The sequence below is a fragment of the Sminthopsis crassicaudata genome, chromosome 1 (genome assembly GCF_048593235.1).
Source record: "Sminthopsis crassicaudata isolate SCR6 chromosome 1, ASM4859323v1, whole genome shotgun sequence".
Classification (NCBI taxonomy): domain Eukaryota; kingdom Metazoa; phylum Chordata; class Mammalia; order Dasyuromorphia; family Dasyuridae; genus Sminthopsis; species Sminthopsis crassicaudata.
The window spans coordinates 755,800,404-755,821,781 of NC_133617.1; the positions used below are offsets into that span (position 1 = coordinate 755,800,404).

The following is a 21,378-nucleotide window of genomic DNA, read 5'->3' on the forward strand; positions in this document are numbered from 1 at the left end:
TTTGAGACCCAAACCCTTATAATGAAGTCATCTTGAAAGATGGAAGATTAAATAGCTGATCCTGGCATGCTAGGAGTCCATCAGATCAAGTACATGGTAAAGAACCCAAATTCCTAGGCCAGTCTTTTGGCAGATTGAAGAAAGATGTGGCTGGATAAGGAAAAGTTGAAAAGTTAACCATCTGACCAAAAACCAAGCTAATTCCATCAAAAAACAATATTTCACAAAGTAAATGATAATGAGATCTTTAAGACAAGAAGTCAGCATTATATTGAGATCTCTAACTCTATACAAAAGGATGCTTTGGCTGCTGGAGACCAAGAGGAAAACCTTAATTTATAACTGGGATTCAAGTTAAACCTTTCTTTAATGGTAAAAACATAACTAGCATTTTATTTCTTCTAATTAATTTTATTTTCTCTAAAAAATGGACTGATATTAAACAGAATTATAAATATTTTTCTTAAGGAATCCTAAACCTAGACTATGTTGGGCCAAAGTGGCTTGTGCATGAACTCTCTTTGGATCCACCTGCCAGCACTTTTGTGAACCAGAGCTTTGGTCCATGGCACACTCAGCCAGCATTACTTTGGATTGTTTCCATGGCATAGAGGAGTTCAGATTTGGAAAGCCAAGCCATCATCCAGTGTTTATTAAGCATTTATCCTATGCTAAATCACAGGAAAGCAAAATCATGGCCCTGCCCTCGAAGGGCTCCCTTTCTATTGTGAGAGACTCAGTAAGCAACTAGACATGTGCAAGATAAATGCAGAGCAGATGGAAGGCCCTCTGAGAATGGAAAGCACTGGGAAAGTGACTCAAAAAAACCCACTCTACATGAAGTGATAAGACAGACCTGATAGCAGGAAGAATCGCCTTTACATACATACATTAGGGTTCCTATTTTCCGTAGCAGTTTGGGAAATGAGCACCAAATGCCCAGGGCTTCTGGGACAGTGAGTCCCAGGCTATTACTCAGTCCCTGTCCTGGAGCCTGGACATACCACCTGAGTGACTCAGGATTAATAGATGGACAGAAACAGCGATTCTCTCAATACAATCCATGAACATTTCCCATCGTTCAGGGGTCCTGTTCTTTACAAGGCACATCAGAGCTTCTGATGGATGAGAGAGCCAGCGGGAGAGTGACACGTCTGACCTACCCCTTTCCCCTGCAGAGCTGTTAGCCCAGCTGCTAGGAAGGCAGCACACAGGGCTCTGAGTGCTCCCTTGCCCTACAGGTGTTGCTGATCTGAGCTCTGGGAAAGGGCACAGGGATGCCCAGCCTCCCTGGGTATGTGGGCAGCTCATCTGCCCTGCTTTCAGGAAGGCAACAAAGAACTCCTCCTTCCTGCAGTGAAGTATTTAGTACCAACGACAATGTTAATTATTCCTAGCACAGATAATGCCCAAACTATCATTACCCATGCACATGGGCTTATGCTATCACATTAAAGCATCCTGGTACCCAGTATATCTTGACTCCATAGAACTTGGAGCTTGTCACTAAAACAGTTCAGAACTAGGAATCTTAAGCTCCTCTGAACCAGATACTGGAGCAACTAAACTGACCGGTTCTCAGATCAACAAAGATCCCAAAGTCCAGGACTCTGGAGACATCAGATGTTCTGGACCACCCTCTTAGTACTGAGTGCAATGTTTGAGCTGAGTATGAATTCAGTCCAGCCTTAAGAACCTAATAATAAGGGATTTCCTGACCTAAATATCCAGCCAGAAATCTTCCCACTTCTCCTATTGGTTCCCCAGACTTGGCTGTCACTGAGGAGACATTGATGCTACTTTCTCTTCTCCCAACCTCACTGACATATGGGCGTCTCACTCAGTTGGTTCTGTTGTCATGTTCTGGATAGAAAAGTCCCACTTCCAGGTCCCCTTATTTTTATAATCAAGTCACAATCCCTTGAGGTAAACATACTTCCTCTCTTCCTCTTACCCATCTCTACCTGGTTTAGCTAACCTTGCCCATTCTGCTTTCCCTAATTCCCACTGGATCTCCACTCTACCAACATACCCCCTTCTTCTTCCTTCACAATAATAGATATCTGCCTCTCTCCCCAACATACCTTCTTCCTAGCTACCCACTCCAGGTCTATCACATGATAAGTGAATGTTTGCTGACTGATCTCCCTCTCTTACTTGAGGTGGACTCTGCTATATACCATCTTCCTAGGCGAGTCTGTCCCTCCTTCCCCATTGCTGTTAGGGACATAGCATCCTTCTAGTGACCATTTTGGGGAATACTGAAATCCTCCTTGACTTCCCCATTTACACACACACACACACACACACACACACACAACACACACACACACTTCTAATAAGCAATAAGAGTTTTTACTCTACATCATGTCTTACATAATCCCCTTCTCTCTACTCCAGTGGCTGCCATCATGAGTCAGAGTTTCATTATCTCTCACATGACTATGTGCTTCTTGCTGTATGTTTTGTCCCTGGTCTTCCTGTCCTCAATTGATTCCCCACAGGATTTCCAAATCCATCTTTCTGAAACCTAGGTCTGCCCATAGCTCAACTCTACTTAAGAGCTTTCAATGGCTCCGTCTCACTTCTAGAGTAAATGTAAAGCTCTCCAAGCCAGCCTTTAAAGCCCCTTACAATTTGTTTCCAAACTACAAGAAGTAAAAGTAACAAAACGAACAATTTAGGCTTAATATCAGGCAGTAAACAAATCCACAAACTCCCTAAAAGTTAGAACTAGCTGAAAGTGAAATGGGACACCTTGGGAGGCGGTTATAAGCACTGGAGGCCTTTGAGAAGAGGCTGAATGTTTCTCAAGGATGTTGTGGAAGTCTCTTGCAGGTACAGTTTAACTTCAGTGACCATTAAAGTCTATTCTGATCCTTCAGGAATGTGCTGTTGAATTCCACAACATCCTTTTCCTCACACTCCACGTTCCAGACAGAATTGCTGAGTAGAGGCTCCCAGACCTTGCAATTGTAGTGCTTGTCCCTTTGCATTTGAGCACAGCATTCCCTTATGCCAAATCAGAATGGTTCCTCTCTGTCCCTGAAAGTCTTTATCCTGCCTCAAGGTCCTGATCCCTTCAGTAGCCTCTAGCGGACATGATCTAAGCAATCCTCTCTCTCCCCCATGTTCCCTCTCTCTAATAGCCCCAGTTTAATAACTCAGGGCTGGGTTGTATTTCCAAGGGAAGTGGTAATTTTTTGAGGGCAGAATCTGCCTTCTCTGTCTTTTGATGAACCAAATGTACAACAGGCATGTCATCAACTCAAGCTCATTGAAAGTAGCTGAACTGGGGGCTTGGATTCCATCTCAGAATGAACAAACAGCATTCAAAATTGAAACTCATTGAGTAGAGAATGAGACCCCAGCTCAGCTCCCAAATACCCTTATCTTTACTTCTAAGTCCTAGACACCCACTGTCATTGGACCACCCAGACTGATGATAGCACTAGTGAGAGCCCTCAGCTGGCACTTAGAATGCATCCTGTCCCCCTGCCAAGGAATGGACATAGAGGATTTAGTCCCAACTGGTCATGAAAGGCTCCACGGAATGACACGAGATTCAATCGTGCTTGAAAGTCACCAGTTCTCTCTCTGAAGGCACATGATGGGTACTTCGGAATTGTTTTAGAGCACTGTCTTGATCGGAGATGATCATCATTACAATATTGCTCTTACTATTTATGTTCTCCTGGTTCTGCTCAATTCACTTATATAGATCTTCTAAGTTATTCTCATCATTTCTTTTTAGACAACAGTACTTATTCCATCATAATCGCATGCCCCAACTTGTTCAGCCACCGTCTAATTACTGGAGATCCCTTCAACTTTCAGTTCTTTGTCACCACAAGAAGAGCTGCCATAAATATTTTTGTACACGGGGCCTTCTCCTTTTTCTTTGGTCTCTCTGGGATACAGACCTACTAAGGGTATTGCCAGGTCAAAGGGTATGCAGAGTTGGATGATCCTTTAGGCATACTTCCAAATTGTTCATCAGAATAGTTGGATCAGTTTATGACGCCAGCAGCAGTACATTAGGGTCACTATTTTTTTCATATTTCCTCCAGCATTTGTCATTTTCCTTTCCTTTGTGTTAACCAATAAGAGAAGTATGAAATGGTACCTCAGAGTTGTTTTAATTTGCATTTCTTGTAGCATGGTAGTATTCCATTACACTCATATACCACAGCTTGTTCAGCCAACCACCACTTGATAGACATCCCCACAATTTCCACTTCTTTGCAACCACAAAAAGCTATTATAATTATTTTAGAGCATGCAAGTTTTTTTTTTCCTTTTTCTCTTACTCATCTTGGGAAAGAGGCCTAATTGTGGCATTGCTGATTTAAAGGATATAGGTGTGTATGTGTATGAATGCATGTGTATATGTGTGTATATGTATATACAGACATATGTATATCTATATGTGTATATGTATATGTGTATTTATATGACGTGCATGAATCACATCACATATACATATCGTGTGCATATGAACATGTATGTATATGAATATATGTATATGTTTTTATAAATAATCTGGAATTTTGAATAAATATGCAAAATTACAAAATGTTTGGATCTCCATAATGGTTGGATCAGTTTACAGTTCCACCAACAGTGACTTTTTTCACATGTCTGTCAACATTTGTTGCCTTTTCCTTGAATCGTTTTAGCCAATCTGATAGATATAAAATGATATTTCAAGGTTGTTTTAATTTTCATTTCTCTAATCAATAATGATTTTAGAGCACTTTTCATATGACTACAAATTTTTTATTGTAAAACTGTTTATTGTTTTAATAACAACTTTAATTGACTAGATAATTTGACTATTATACATATCTAAATTAATTACAAGAGACATATCAAGGAAGACATGATGGGCATCCAGAGAAAGAATTAATAAATAGAGGTATGTAGAGAATGGCTTTATACAAACATACATATTTTGTATCTACTGGTAGCCATCACTAGAGTAGGCTGGGAAGATGTAAAAAGGGGAGAAATGTTACATGTTAAATTTATTTTATATTTTAAAAGAATAGTAAGTTGTACATAATATATTTCAATTGCATGCATAATCTTTTTTCTGTATTGTTAAATAAATGCTTGTTTTATTTCTTAAGTTCAGATAAAATTAATTGGATTTCTTAAAATTCTTTAATCAATAGTGATTGAGGATTTTTCTCCTGTGAAAAGCTATCTTTAGATCACTTTGATTTCTTATTCTGAAAACTGCTCGTTCATATCCTTTGACCATTTATCAATTGGGGAGTGAATCTTCTTTTTATAAATTTGGCTCAGTCCACTAAGTGAGATATGAAGCTTTTATTACAGGAATTTACTGTAAAAGTTAGATACCAATTTCTTTCTCACATTGGTTACGCTGATTTTATTTGTACAAAAAACTTTTTTAAATTTATTTTTTAAGTTTTTACATGTACATTCATTTTTTAAAAACACATTTCCTTATGAATCGTATTGAGAGAGGAAAATCAGAATGAAATAAAAAATTCATGAGAGGAAACAACACATAAAAAAGGGGAAAATGAACATAGCACATGTTGATTTACATTCAGTCTCTGTAAAGGGCTAGAACTGAGCAATGCACTTGGATGATGAAGCACGTGAGACTAATTGCCAATTGGACGGTTCCCTATTAACTTGTTTAAGGTTGACCCTCCCCAGCTGTTCTGTGCTGACTTGATTGGTGAGACAAAGAGAGGGAAGTGACTTGTGTGGGAGGAGCAAGAGAAACTTGGGTGGTGGAACTCACGCTCACTTGCACTCATGACCGGGCGTTGGGGGCGAAGGTAAAGATCTAGAATAAAGACGTTTAGTGATCCTGACTCTTGATGATTTCTGGAAAGATAGAGTTCCAGCATTTGGCGCCCAACGTGGTTGAAAGAGTCACTCAAAAACCCTTGGAAATATCAGTTTTTGCTACACAAGAGGCCCCCACAGCAGTCCTTCATCAAGGAGACAGTGTGATAGAGTGGGTGAACCTCCCAGCACAACCAGAACAAAGCCTTATTCCTTACCCAGTGCTTGTGGCTAGAATTTTATTAAAGGCCATTAAACGAGCAGTACAATTATCTGGGACAAGACCTGATAAGATATATACCTTTTATACTAATGCACAAGTTAATGTGTGCTGCGAAACCATCCCAGAGTGGCAAATTTTATTAGCCATGGCTCCAAATTTTGCACACGGGTCTCCATTAAAGATAACCAGACTGCTACATAATTGGCAATGGATTCTTGAAGAAAAGGTTTCTAAAGTTCCTCTTAAAGGACCAACTATCTTTACAGATGCATCCAAACATAATATTTGCGCTGTGTATTCTCGTGACTTAACTATAAAGAGAGTAATCAGAACTCCTTTTCAGTCCACTCAGCAGAATGAATTGTATGCAATCATTCTAGCTCTTGCTTATTATCCGGGAGACATAAATATAATATCTGATTCAGCCTATTCAGTAGGTGTGGTACAAAGAATTGCCACAGCCCAAATAAAATTTGTAGCCTCCAATATATATCAGCTCTTTAAAGAGCTTCAAGAGCAAGTGAGAAAGCATCCAGGTAAGATTTATATTTTGCATGTCCATTCCCATAGTGGACTTCCAGGTCCTATTTTTGATGGTAATTCAAAGGCAGATAGCCTTCTAACCATGCTGGCCAGTACTCCTTTATTTCAAGAAGCACAAGAGTCTCATTCTAAATATCATCAGGCTGCCCGAGCTTTACGTTTGCAGTTTGGAATAACAAGAGAAGAAGCTAGGAGCATAGTAAAAGCCTGTACAGCTTGCCTTCCTTTCCATGCTCCTACACTCCCTCCAGGGAAGAACCCTCGTGGTTTGAGACCTAATGAAATTTGGCAAATGGATGTGACCCATTATAAATCTTTTGGTCGTCTATCTTTTATCCATGTCGTGGTAGACACCTTTTCAGGATTCACATTTGCAATACCAGCAGCAAAAGAGACAGCCCGAGTGGTCACTGAATTCCTTATACAAGCATTTGCAATTATGGGCGTGCCACAAGCAATAAAAACAGACAATGGACCTGCATATACATCTAAACATTTTACACACTTTTGTGCACAGTATAAGATTTTACACACCACGGGCATACCCTTTAATCCTCAAGGGCAGGCAATAGTAGAGAGAAGAAACAGAGATATTAAGACACTCCTCCAAAAACAAAAGAAAGGGGGAGCCACGGGTAACCCTAGAGAACTTCTAAATTTAGTTCTCTATACCATTAATTTTTTAATTTTTGACAAAGATGCACTGGCTCCAGCAGACAGGTTTTATAACTCACCGGAAGGGCAGTGTCCAGTGCGAGCAGCTCCACTGTCTTTAGATAATCGCCAAGTGATGTGGAGAGACCCAGAAAGTGGTGAATGGAAGGGACCAGATAGGTTAACTGCTTGGGGGAGAGGGTTTGCTTGTATCTCTACAGATGGAGAAGGAATCAGATGGGTGCCAACGAGCCGTATTCGCCTTGTCCATCGGAGAGAGACAGAGCAGACCCTTGAAACGAAGGAGAAGGCCCAAGAAACATCGGGTGGTTCCGTTGCTGACTGTGCCCACCACTGAAAGAACCTGGCAGTTATGGCGTTTGACCCATGGACATCAAAAACTGTTGGACTTGAAAATCCTCAGAAATCATTGGATTCTCTGAGACATCATAAGACTATTGTAGGACTTGAAAGTCTCAGGAATCATTGGATTCTCTGAGACATCATAAGACTATTGTAGGACTTGAAAGTCTCAGGAATCATTGGATTCTCTGAGACATCATAAGACTATTGTAGGACTGAAATCCTCAGGAATCATTGGATTCTCTGACATCATAAGACTATTGTAGGACTGAAGTCCTCAGGAATCATTGGATTCTCTGAGACATCATAAGACTATTGTAGGACTGAAATCCTCAGGAATCATTGGATTCTCTGACATATCATAAGACTATTGTAGGACTGAAAGTCCTCAGGAATCATTGGATTCTCTGAGGCATCATAAGACTGTTGCTGGACTTCAAAAACTTGTGGGGATCATTGGATTCCCTAACATATAAAAAGACTGATGTGGGATTTCAAAAACTTGTGGGGATCATTGGATTCCCTAACAGTGAAGCAATGGACAATAGATTGGTTTTGGACTATTTCTTGGTTGCTGAAGAAGGGGTATGTGTGTCTGGTGTCTACATACCCTCCTTCTAGGACTTCTGGAAATCTCTTACAATACCATGTTGATTTATATTGTTTGTTATGTCACTATTTGCATGTACAATTCCTGTTTGTTACACCACATCGAGTCTGCACTGATTGTGGGGAGAGTCACCACTAATAGCCTCTGCGTTATTGCTATGTGCTTGTGTAATAACTCCCATGCTGATGGGTTTGTGCATACTTGTCTCTAATAAGGCCCTTCAATCCAGAAACCCGCTAGCAAATCCCCACTTCTCTTTGGTGCTTCTCATCTCCCTTCCTGAGATGTCAGGGAGGGCGTGATTATCTCCTTTTTAGTGCTTTCATCTCCCCTCCTGAGAAGTCAGGGGGGGCGTGATCACGTCCTTTTTGGGGTTCTCATCTCCCTGAAAGGTCAGGGATGGCGCGACCTCCTGTGGTCTAAAACAAAAGAAAGCGGGAGATGTAAAGGGCTAGAACTGAGCAATGCACTTGGATGATGAAGCACGTGAGACTAATTGCCAATTGGACGGTTCCCTATTAACTTGTTTAAGGTTGACCCTCCCCAGCTGTTCTGTGCTGACTTGATTGGTGAGACAAAGAGAGGGAAGTGACTTGTGTGGGAGGAGCAAGAGAAACTTGGGTGGTGGAACTCACGCTCACTTGCACTCGTGACCGGGCGTTGGGGGCGAAGGTAAAGATCTAGAATAAAGACGTTTAGTGATCCTGACTCTTGATGATTTCTGGAAAGATAGAGTTCCAGCAAGTCTCCTTAGTTCTTTTTCTGGATGCAGATGGGATTTTCCATGCAAAGGTTATTGGGATTGCCAGCAGTTCAGTGAACTGCTGAGAACCAAGTCTTTCATAGTTGATCAACACCCAATCTTGCTGTTACTGTGTACAATGTATACATGGTTCTGCTTATTTCGCTCAGAATCAATCAGAATGTGTAAATCCTTCAAGGCCTTTCTAAAATCAGCTTGTCCCTCATTTTTTTATAGAACAATAATATTACTTTCATATACCACAACTTATCCAGCCAACCCTCAACTGATGGGCACCTACTCATTTTCTAATTCTTTGCCATCACAAAAAGAGTTGCTAAAAAACATTTTTGCGCAGCTGGGTCCTTTTCCCTCATTTATGATTTCCTTGAGATATAGACCCAGTAGTGGCTCTGCTGGATCAAAGGGTATGCCTAGTTTTAAAACCTTTTGGGCATAGTTCCAAATTGTTCTCCAAAATGGTTGGATCATTTCACAACTGCACCAACAATCCATGTTGTTACAGTCTTCCCACATTTCCTCCAACATTTGTCATTACCTTTTTCTATCATCTTAGCCAATCTAACAGGTGTGAGGTGATACCTCAGAGTTGTTTTAATTTATCTAAACAATAGTGGCATCGAGCATTTTTTCACATGATTATGGATAGCTCTAATTTCTTCATCTGAAAATTGTTCATACCCTTTCATTATTTATCAATTGGCAATGACTTCCACTCTCATAAATTTGACAATTCTTTTTATATATATTTTAGAAATGAGGCCTTTCTCAGAGATATCAGCTGTAAAAAAAATTCCAAGCTTTGTGCTTCCCTTTTAATCTTGTTTGTTTTAATTTTGTTTGTGCAAAAACTTTTTAAATTTAATGTAATCAAGGTAGTCCATTTTGCTTACCATATTTTTCTCTGCTTCTTCTTGGCCATAATTTTTTTCCTTCTCCAAAGATGTGAGAGAGAAACTATCTCTTGCTCTCAGTATCATCCTTTATACCTAAATTATATACCAATTTTACCTTATTTTGGCATGGGGTATGAAATATAGTTCTGTTTCAAGCTTGTGACATATTTTCCATATTTCTCAGCAATGTGTGTCAATTAGTGAGTTCTTATTCCAGAAGCTGGAGTCTTTAGATTTATCAAACAGTCAAGTTATATATTACTATATATATAATATATATACTACATATTAAATATTACTATAATCATTGACTATTGTGTCATGTGTATCTAACCTCTTCCACTGATTCACCACTCTGTTTCTTAGCTAGTACCAAATGATTTTGATGACTGCTGCCTTATAAAAAAATTTTAGATGTTACTACAAAGGTATCATTCTTTGCATTTTTTCATTAATTCCCTTCATATTCTTGACCCTTTTTGCAGATATATTTTGTTATTTTTTCTAATTTTATAAAATAATTTTGACAGTTTTATTTGTTCATTGAATACTCTAATTTCTTCAATTTCACTTTCTTTTCTTATTGCAAAAACCAAACTTTCTACTACAATATTGAATAATAGAAATAATGAGTATCCTTGTTTTATCCTTGATCTTATTGGGAATACATATGGCTTCTCCTCATTACATATAATGCTTGCTGACAATTTTAGATAGATATTGCTTATCATTTTAAGAAAAAAATCCATTTAATCCTGTGCTTTCTAGTGCTTCAAAAGATGCTGTATTTTGAGATAGGTAGCATTTCTAATGCAATATTGAATAATGGAGGCAAAAATGGACATCCTTGCTTCATCTTTGATCTTCTTGGAAAGGCTTCTATTTTTTCCATTACAAACAATATTTGATCTTTGTTTTAGATAGGCACTAGCTATGAATTTAAGAAAGATTCCATTTGTTTCTAGTGTTATTAATAGGAATGCATACTATATTTTGTTAAGAAGCTTTTTCTGCAACTACTGAGATAATCACATGATTTTTACTGTTTTTATTATTGATATGGTCAATTACACTTATAGTTGTCCTAATTTTCAACCAGATGTGCATTTATGGCATAAATCTCACCTTCTCACATTGTGTAATACATATGATATATTGCTATAATTTCTTGGTTTTTAAAGTATATTTCTCCAAGAGTTCTGCCCTTTACAAAAAAGAAAGCCTCAATAAGTCTTAGTCCTACAACAAGTATTAACTCAGTGGAATTGGTAAGACAATGGTTATCTAGTTTAGCCTGTGAGTTCTCTAGTTCAGTATGATTGCCCTAGTGATATAATGATTGGTTTATACTCAGTAAACTGTTATGATGTAATTGTAATAGAGCATATAAATTGGGACAAACAGCCTGAGATAGACTCAGAGAAGACAGAGGACTGGAAGCTGGAGCTCAAGCTCTCAGACTCAGAGAGACATGCATCTTCATTGGCCTCGTGGTGGCTGGCCTGTCCTCCTGCTTCCCCACTGAAACCAAAGCCCATCTGAAGGGCCTCCAGAGAGCTAGCTGAGCCCCAGGCAAGGAGACAGACTGTGAAGGAGACAATAAAGAGTTTTGGACTTTATCTCTGGCTATTCTCCTGGTGATTACTCAACTGAAATGAAGGCTAGTCCAAAGACCTCCAGAAAGAACATTATACTTTTTTACTTAAATGACCATTGATTTTTTTTCATAAATCAGTTTCTACTACTATTATTATATCAATGGGTATTTTTATTTTCAATTTTATTAATTTCTCCTTTGACTTTCAGGGTTTCTATTCTAATGTTTAATTGCAGATTTTTCTTGTGTCTTTTTCTTATATTTTTAGTTGCATGCTCAATCAATTGATCTGCTCTTTATTTAATTTAAGTAAGTGCTTAGGATATAAATTTTGATATACTGTTTCATTGTTGTCATTAGGTATAAGAAAATTATTGATTTTTTCTATAATTTACTATTTGACTAGCTCATCTTTAAGATTAGAATATTTACTTTTCAATTAATTTGTAATCAATGCTTCACAGCCTTTCTGGAATGAAATTTTATTGCATTATAGTCCCCAAAGGGTGAATTTAATACATATACTTTTCTGTATATATATATATATATATATATATATATATATATATATATATATATATATATATATATATATATATATATATATATATATATATATATATATATATATATATACTTTCTTATCATTCAATTTTCTGTGAATGTCTATCATATTTAACTTAAATATCCAGTTTTTTCATCTCAAAAGTTAAATATCATTGTTCTAGGTAGATAATTCTTGGTTGTAATCTTAGTTCCTTTGCCTTGCAAAATATCATCTTCCAAACCCTCTCTAGCACAAAAGCTGCTAAATCTTGTGTGATCATAACTATTGCTTCATGGTATTTGAATGATTCCTTTCTAACTTCTTGAAATATTTTCTTTTAACTTGGGCATTCTGGAACCTAGTTATAATTTTCCTGGGAATTTTCATTTTAGGATCTCTTTCAGGAAATGATTAGCAGACTCTTTGTTTTTTATGTTTACCTTTTGGTTCTAGGGTATTAGAACAAATTTCCCTCATAATTTCAGGAAAGGTAATATCTGGACTCTCTCTTTTCTTTGATCATGGCTTTTGAACTCAAATTGTCTCTTCTCAGCCTATTTCCAGATAGGCTGTTTTTCTTTCACATTTTAAATTTTTCTTTCTTTTGACTTTGTTTTATTGTTTCATTATCTCATGTTTATCTGGGTTCTGAATAATGGATGATGTTCACATGCTTACCCTGTCACCAAGGGAGTGAAGTAAGGCTGTTTGTTTGCTCCCATGATTTTTAGTATGATGTTTTCAACAGTGTTGTCAGATATCTTCAAAGAGGATGAAAATGGAATCAAGGTCAGACAACACACTGATGGTAAACGATTTAGTTTGAAATGGCTTACATGCCAAGATTAAAGTGGAGGTAAAGTTGGTGCATGATTTTCTTTGTTCACAGTTGATTGTGTACTCAATGCAACCTCTGAAGCTGAGATGCAATAAAATATGGATCAGTTCTCTGCTTCTTCTGCTAATTTTTGCCTAACAATTAACCTCAAGAAAGCAGGTTCTCCAGTACCACACCATCCATATGTGAAATTGTGAAGGGCTGAAACTCTTGAGCCAATGCACTGAGTCAGACAATAGAGCACTTGAGGCTAATTACCGATTGGACAATACTCTATAAGAATATGCTTGGAAAATGACCCTTCCCACTATCCTGTGGGGGCCCAATCATTTGGTGTATACAGAGAATTATGGGAGGGACTAGGAGGTGCAGTGAGACTAGCCAAGGTCACTTCTTCAAGGGAGAGGAAGAGGTGGGGTCGCAGAGATCCTATGCATCCACTCTCTTCACTTCTACTGCTAAAGACCAAGAATAAAGACTTTTGCTTATCCTGACTCCAGCTGATTCTAAAGTACAAAGGATCCTGAAGCAGTCGCTACATGAAATCACTGGCAATGGCCAATGCAGAAAATTTTAATATTGTAAAAAAGTTCACTTACCTTATCAGTATTTTCCAGGTATTTCCAAATAGATGATGAGATTGATGCATTCATAACCAGAGAGAAATCAGTGTTTAGGAAGGCCTGAGGAAAAATGTGAGAGAGAAGAGCATTAAATCAGCAATTAAATTGAAGGTTAGAGAGCTATTGGGCTGACCTCATTGTTGTATGCCTAGAAAAGATGGGCAGTATCAGTCCCATGCCAAGAAAATGATGTGCTTCTATTCAAATTTTCTTAGAAAGATTCTGAAAATCATCTAGCAAGATCGGGTACTAGACACTGAGGTCCTTTCTGCCAAGCATTCAAAGTCTACTTCAGAGAACACAACTGCAATGGAATAGTTCATTCTATTCAAATGTCAAATCTACATTTACCAAAAAGACTATTTTAAAGAGAACTCATGCGAGGGAGGTAATCACATGGCAGTCAGAAGAGGATATTTTCAAGGTCTCTCTGAATAACTTTGGAATCAATTATATGACATGGGAGACACTGGCAAAGGACCATCCAGTGTGGTTTCCCACATCAAAAAAGCACCACACTCTTTACGTGAAGCAGAATTGCAGTAAATGGAGATGTGCAAATTTAGAAACATCTCCACATCAATGTTCACATAATTTTTTTGTGACCAAGTTAGGATAGAGTCTTCCTAGCTTGTGTTAGTTTGATCAATCACAGTTGAATACAACATAACAATGTCATTTTGGTTGCCAAAGGGCAACAATAATTATTTCTATTTTTAAAAATATTTTTATTTTAGTGATATATTATTTTTCCAATTACAAGTAAAGATGACTTTAAAATTTCATTTTTATGAGATTTTGAGTTCAATTTTTTTTCTCTTCATCCCTCTCTTACCTCCTCAAGACAGAAAATAATCAAATAGAGGTTATATTGTACAGTCAATTTTAACATATTTTTCATATGAGCCATGATGGGAAATAAAGATCAGAAAAAAAGGAAAAAACACAAGAAAGAAAAAGCAAACAAAAAAAGATGAAATAGTATGCTTTTGTCTAAAGTCAGTCTCTCTGGATGTGGATAGCATTTTCCATCTCAAGTCTACTGAAATTGTCTTGGGCCATTTTGTTAAAAATATCTAAGTCTGTCTAGTTGATCATTGCACAATCTTGCTGCTACTATGTACAATGTTTTCTTGGTTCTGCTCACTTCACTAAGCTTGCTCATCATTTCTTTTAGCACAATAATATTTCATTACTGTCATATACCATAATTTATTCAGACATTCCCCAATTTATGGGCATCCTCTCAATTTCTAATTCTTTGTTACCATAAAAAGAGTTTCTACAAAGATTTTTGAACAAGTGGGTCCTTCCCTCTTTCGTTTATGATCTTTTTGGGATACAGACTGAGTAGTACCACTTCTGGATCAAAGGATATATATGATTTTATATTCTTTTGGACATAGTCCCAAATTGCTCTCCAAAATGGTTGGATTTAGTTTACACCTCTACCAACAATTCATTGCCATCCCCTAATAACTACTGTTTATTGATGTCTCACGGAATCATTAGCTTCCATTTATCCAGTTCTAACTGCTAATGGATCATTCTTAAATGAGCTTATGCTCCTTTTCTCCCCATGTTTTGAAGAAGTTATTTTCATCAATGAAGTTTTATTCCTCTTTTTACCATTTATCGTTTGCCCCATGATCTAATTCTGTTTTTTGAAGGAATAATTTTCATCAGTGAAGTTTCATACCTCTTTTTGCCATTTATTCAATTTTGTTTTATATGCTATTTTCTTTTGTATTTTTCTGCCTCTTTTACCAAGATGTTAGTTATCTTTTCATAATTTTGTTCCATTACTCTTATTTCTTTTTTCAGTTTTTCCTCTATCACTCTTATTTGATTATTAAAATAAATTTTAGATCCTCCAAGAATTCTTTTTGGAATTGATTCAATTCATTATTTTTCCTTTGAGGGTTTGCTTTTAGCTATTTTGAAATAATTGTCTTCTTCTGACCTTTTGTCTTTATCTTCCCTGTTAGCAGAATAGCTTTTCATGATTAAATTCCCTTTTTGCTGAATTTTTATTTTTTCCAACCTATTTTTTAAACTTTAACTTTATACTAAAATAAGGCTCTGTTCATCTGGGAATGGAAAAGTCCAAAACCGTCTCAAAGTTCAGATTTTTTTGAACTATTGTTTTCATAGTTACTCTTAAGGAAAGCTTTTTTTGGTACTTCTCAAGTGGTATGATACAGGGAGAAGTGTGGTCACTGCTCTCCAAGTCTACACTCTGATCAATACAAAGGAAACATCCCTGATCCCTTGAAGCCAAAAGCAATATTGTTCAGGGTTCCTCTTCCCTTGTGAATCAAATGCTCCTCCTAAAATTGTGACCTGAAAGTTGGTATAGACAATGGAGTTTCCAAAAAGCATCTGTTTCTATGCTCAGGGGTAGCAGAAAGGTACCATGCAACCTCTTTGTAATCAGTTGCTCCATCCCTTTATCACATCTGGGCTGAAAGTTCCTATTACCACTATATGTTCTCCAGACCAAGCCCTACCCAAAGGTGAAATGGAGTAAGAGACATAATAGACCTATGACACTAAAAGAAAAGGTGGGGAGTAGTTTGAACATTAATATAATCCAATTTGGCTCAAAGATTGAATAATATATATTCTTACTTATAAGGAAGTACAAGAGGCAAAGAGGAAAAAAGGGGAAGGCTAATAGAAGGGAGAGTGTAATATGCCCTCCTGGCAGTTACAATGACTAGTCTGCCCTAGGCCCAACAGAGTACCTTTGACCACTGACTTTTGCAGTATCAACTCTACCCGGCTCGCCTCCTCTGAGGCCTTCAAAGGTCTCTGGCCACGATCTCTTGAATCTATAGTTTAATAACCAGTAGTGCACTCAAGAACAGCCACATGTAATCTTAAAAGCCTTTATTATACCTACTCACATGATGCCCTGACTTGTTGGTTTCCTAGTGAACACCTGGTCTGAAGACCCACGTGTTCACTACCAAAATCCTTACCTCTCTCTGCTATCCATCTGCTTGGCTCAGCTACCCCAGGTTAGGGAGGCAGGTTAAAGAGAGCGACTGCTGTCTGCAGTGGGCTTATAAAGGGGCCTGTGAGGTCACACACACAGCCAACCAGCGAGAGAGTCATCACTCATTATGAAGCTATCTCAGTATGGCCAAGATCCCACCCACAGGGCAGTCCTATATCCACTGAGATTACTTCTGAGCCTCAATCTCCTGGTGCACTGTGGCACCGCCCATTTAAAGGGCCCTTACAATTCCCTTCTCTAGTTTTGCGGGAACCACATCCTTACAGGAGAGCAGAAGTAGAAGAGGAAAGAAATATGAAACAGAGTGGGGATAATAAAAGCAAGTTCATATTGAGGAAGGTAGGGAATCAGAAGATCCCCTGGTATAATGGAGAGGCAAAGAGTGAAAGAAGAGAGAAAAGTATAAATGGGCAAAAATACAGAGTTAGTGATCTTAACAAAGTTAGTGAATATAAATACGATGAACTCTTCAATAAAGTAGAAGCAGACTGGATTAAAAGCCAGAATCCTACAATATATTGTTTATAAGAAACACATTTGAAGCAGAGAGATACATACAGACTAAAGGTAAAAGACTGGAGCAGAATCTATTATGCTTCAATTGAAGTTAAAAAAAAATTCTGATCTCAGATAAAGCAAAAATAGAAATAGATCTAATTAAAAGAGACAAAGAAGGAAAGTACATCTTGATAAAGGGTATCATAACAATAGTAAATATATATATATATATATGCATTAAGTGGTAGAACATACAAATTCCTAGAGAATATATTAAACCAGTTGCAGGAAGAAATAGATAGTAAAAATATATTAGTGGGGAACCTCAACCTTCCCCTCTCAGATTCAGACAAGTGATCACAAAATAAACAAGAAAGAAACTAAAGAGGTTAATAGGATCCTAGAAAACCTAGATATGATAGATCTGTGGAGAAAATGGAATAGATACAGAAAGCAATACATCTTTATCTTGGCATTACATGGCATCTACACAAAAATGACCATGTATTGGGGCATAAAAAGCTCATGATCAAAAGCAGAAAAGTAGAAATAATAAATGCTTCATTTTCATACCACAATGCAATAAAACATATTCAATAAAGAGTCAAATTGGAAATAAAATAATCTAATTCTAAAAAAATGAATAAGACAAACAACAAATCATAGAAACAATCCATAATTTTATCCAAGAGAATGACAATAATGAGACAATATACCCAAACCTATGGGATGCAGTCAAAGCAATTCTTAAGGAAAACTTTATGTCTAAATAGTTACATGAATAAAATAGCAAAAGAGGATATCAATGAATTAGGTATACTGATATTTGGGAGAGCCAAAACTGAGAAATAGAATCACAGACCAATCCCTCTAATAAATGCATATGCAAAATGCATTTTAAATAAAATATTAGCAAAGAGATTACTTATCAACAGGACAATACATTGTGACAAAATAGGATTTATACTAGGAATTCAGTCCTGGTTCAATCTCAGGAAAACTATTGCTATAATTGACAATATCAATAATAAAACCAACAGAAATCACATGATAATCTCAATAAATGCAGAAAAAGATTTTGACAAAATACAGTGCCCATTCCTATTAAAAACACTAAAGAGCATAGAGATAAGGGGAGCTTTCCTTAAAACAATAAGCAGTATCTATCTAAAACCAACAGCAAGCATTGTTTTTGTAATGGGGAGAAGCTGGACGCATTCCCAATAAGATCAGGGGTGAAACAAGGATACTCATTATCACCACTATTATTCAACATTGTACTAGAAATGTCGACTTTAGCAAGAAGAAAAGAAAAAGAAATTATAGGAATTATAATAAACAATGAGGAGATAAAACTATCACTCTTTGCAGATAATATGATGATCTACTTAGAGAATACTTGAAAATCATCCAAAAACCTACTGGAAACAACAGCTTTAGCAAAGTTGCAGGATATAAAATAAACCCACACAAATCATCAGCATTTCAATATATCACTGATAAAGCCCATCAGCAAGAGATAGAAAGAGAAATTACATTTATAATAACTGTAGACAAAATAAAATATTTGAGTGTCTACTTGCCAAGAGAAACCTAAGAACTATATGACACAAATACAAAACACTTCTCACATAAATAAAGTCAGATCTAAAAATTGGAAAAATATCAATTATTCATGCTTGGGCTGAACTAATATAATAAAAATGACAATTCTGCCTGAATTGCTCTACTTGCCAAAAATTATTTTATACAACTAGGAAAAAAATAACAAAGTTCATCTGGAAGAGCAAATGGTCAAGAATATCAAGGGAATTAATGAAACTAAAATATAAAGGATGGTGGCTTAGCAGTACCAAATCTAAAACTATATTATGAAATAGCAGTCATCAAAATCATTTGTTACTAGCTAAGAAATAGAATGGTGGATCAGAATAGATTAGATACAATAATCAATGACTATATAGATGTAGTATTTGATAAACTCCTCAAACTCCAGCTTCCGGAATAAGAACTCACTATTTGACAAAAATTGCTGAGAAAACTGGAAAATAATAAATCTAAAACTTGACATAGACCTATAGGCTCATTGCCCATACCAAAACAAGGTCAAAAGGGGTACATAATTTAGGCATAAGGATGATAAACCAAATAGGAAATCAAGGTATAATTTACCTATCACATTTTTGGAGAAGGGATAAATTTATGTCTAAAGAAGAACTAGAGAACATTAAGAAATACAAAATAGACACATTTAATTGCATTAAATTGAAAAAGTTTTGCACAAACAAAACCAATACAAACAAGATTAAAAAGGAAGTACAAAGTTGGGGAAAAAATTTATAGCCAGTTGTTTCTGATAAAGGTCTCATTTCTAAAGTATAGAAAGGATTGTGTCAAATTTGTAAGAATACAAATCATTCCTCATTTGATAAATGATCAAAGCATATGAACAGACAAAATTTCAGATGATGAAATTAAAGTCATCCATAATTATATGAAAAAATGCTCCAAATCACTATTGATTAGAGAAATGCTAATTAAAACAACTCTGAGGTACCACCTCACACCTCTCAGATTGGCTAAGATGACAGGAAAAGATAATGATACATGTTGGAGGGGGACACTAATGCATTGTTGGTGGGGTTGTGAACTGATCCAACCATTCTGGAGAGCAATTTGGAACTATGCCCAAGGGCTATAAAACTGTGGTTACTTTTTGACCCAGCTGTGCCATTGCTGGATCTGTATCCGAAAGAAATCATAAAGGAAGGAAAAGGACCCCCTTGTGCAAAAGTGTTTGTAGCAGCAATTTTTCTGGGGCAAAGAATTGGAAAATATTTCAATGCCGATCAGTTGGGGAATGACTGAACAAGTTATGGTATATGAAAGTAATGGAATGTTACTGTTTATATAAAATGATGAACAAGCTGATCTTAGAAAGGCCTGGAAAGATTTACATGAACTGATGCTGAGTGAAACAAGCAGAACTGGGAATACATTGTACGTATAATAGCAAGAATGTGCAATGATCAACTATGCCAGGCTTGGTTCTTCTCAGTGGTTCAGTGATCCAAAGTAATTCCAAAAGACTTTGGACAGAAAATGCCGTCTGTATCCAGAAAAAGAACTAAGGAAACTGAATGTAAATCAACACATGCTAAGTTCACTTCTTTTTTCTGTCTTTTTTCTCTCCCATGGTTTTTCCCTTTTGTTCTGATTTTTCTCTCTCAACATGATTCATTAAGCAACGTGTATTAAAAATAAATTGAAAAATAGCATAATGGAAAAATATTTACTAAAATACAAAAACATGATTCCATTTTTATACATTTCCATATTCATATATGTATATACACACACACACATATATATATATATAAATTTATACACACACATACATAAATATGTATATATATATATTTGTCTAGATAGTAGACAGATAGCTAGAGTTACATAAATACATATAAATACAAACACACAGTACAATACGTGGGAGAATTAAGTGCAGGTTCAGGTTTCCCAGAATATGACTTATCGATGCCAGACTAAAATCCAGAAAGAGCCTCACTGACTCCATCATGTTTACTGGTGATCCCAAAAGTTTGTTTTCAGATTCTGCCCAGATTGGCATTGGCAAGGATGTTAAAGGGACTTTCTTTTAACAACATCCTCTTCCAGGACTGAGACAAGGAGAGCCATGATCCTGAGCCTAGGCCAGAAAACGGCAACACTCCTTGAAGCAACGTTTTTCTCTTCTCCTTACATTGCCCCCTTATGAGCAGCTCAGTCTTTCTTTTGTTGTTGCCCCTCAATCTCATCCCACTCCTCAGGGGAGATACTTTGATCAGATTAAGAGTGCCTTCCATGGGGCTCAAAGAGGTGATCCCACTGTCCTTTCCCCTCCTTTCTCCCTTCATTTCCCTGTTAAGGGCCAGTTGCCTCCCTGCCTTGCCCTGTGTGAGGTGCAGAAGAATTGAGAATGGTGACAGGGTCCCGGAGCAGGTCATCAGATCATCCCTAGCAGATCGCATTTCCTTCTCCTTCATTCCAGGTTGCCCCCACCATGGCGTGAGCATGGCAGAGAAGAAGTGTCACAGTGTGTCAGCTCAGATGCCGCTACCCTGTCAAACGGGATAGGCAGCTTTTTTATTAAAAATTATTATCATCATTATATTTCATAGGCTGCTGTATACTGTCAATTCATGTGTCAGACACACTCTGTCAGTGGGGTGAATTTTAAAAAAAAATTATCTATTCTCTTTTTATACAGTCATAAAAATAACTGAGACAATTAAGGCGACTTTAACTAGTAGGGAAAGTGTGGAATGAATTTTTTTAATTGCAGTTGAAATAGCATTCAAGAGAAATTGTT

The 21,378-nt window shown here is 37.0% G+C and overlaps 1 long non-coding RNA gene across 6 annotated transcripts in view; it reads right to left on the minus strand.

Moving 5' to 3' along the window:
* LOC141552137 (uncharacterized) overlaps positions 1-21,378 on the minus strand; it is a 264,486-nt gene that overhangs the window by 120,479 nt on the left and 122,629 nt on the right. For all 6 annotated transcript variants that reach the window (XR_012485071.1, XR_012485070.1, XR_012485075.1 and 3 more), the window contains exon 3: positions 13,463-13,546. This is a non-coding gene — a long non-coding RNA (uncharacterized LOC141552137). The remainder of the gene's footprint in view (positions 1-13,462; positions 13,547-21,378) is intronic.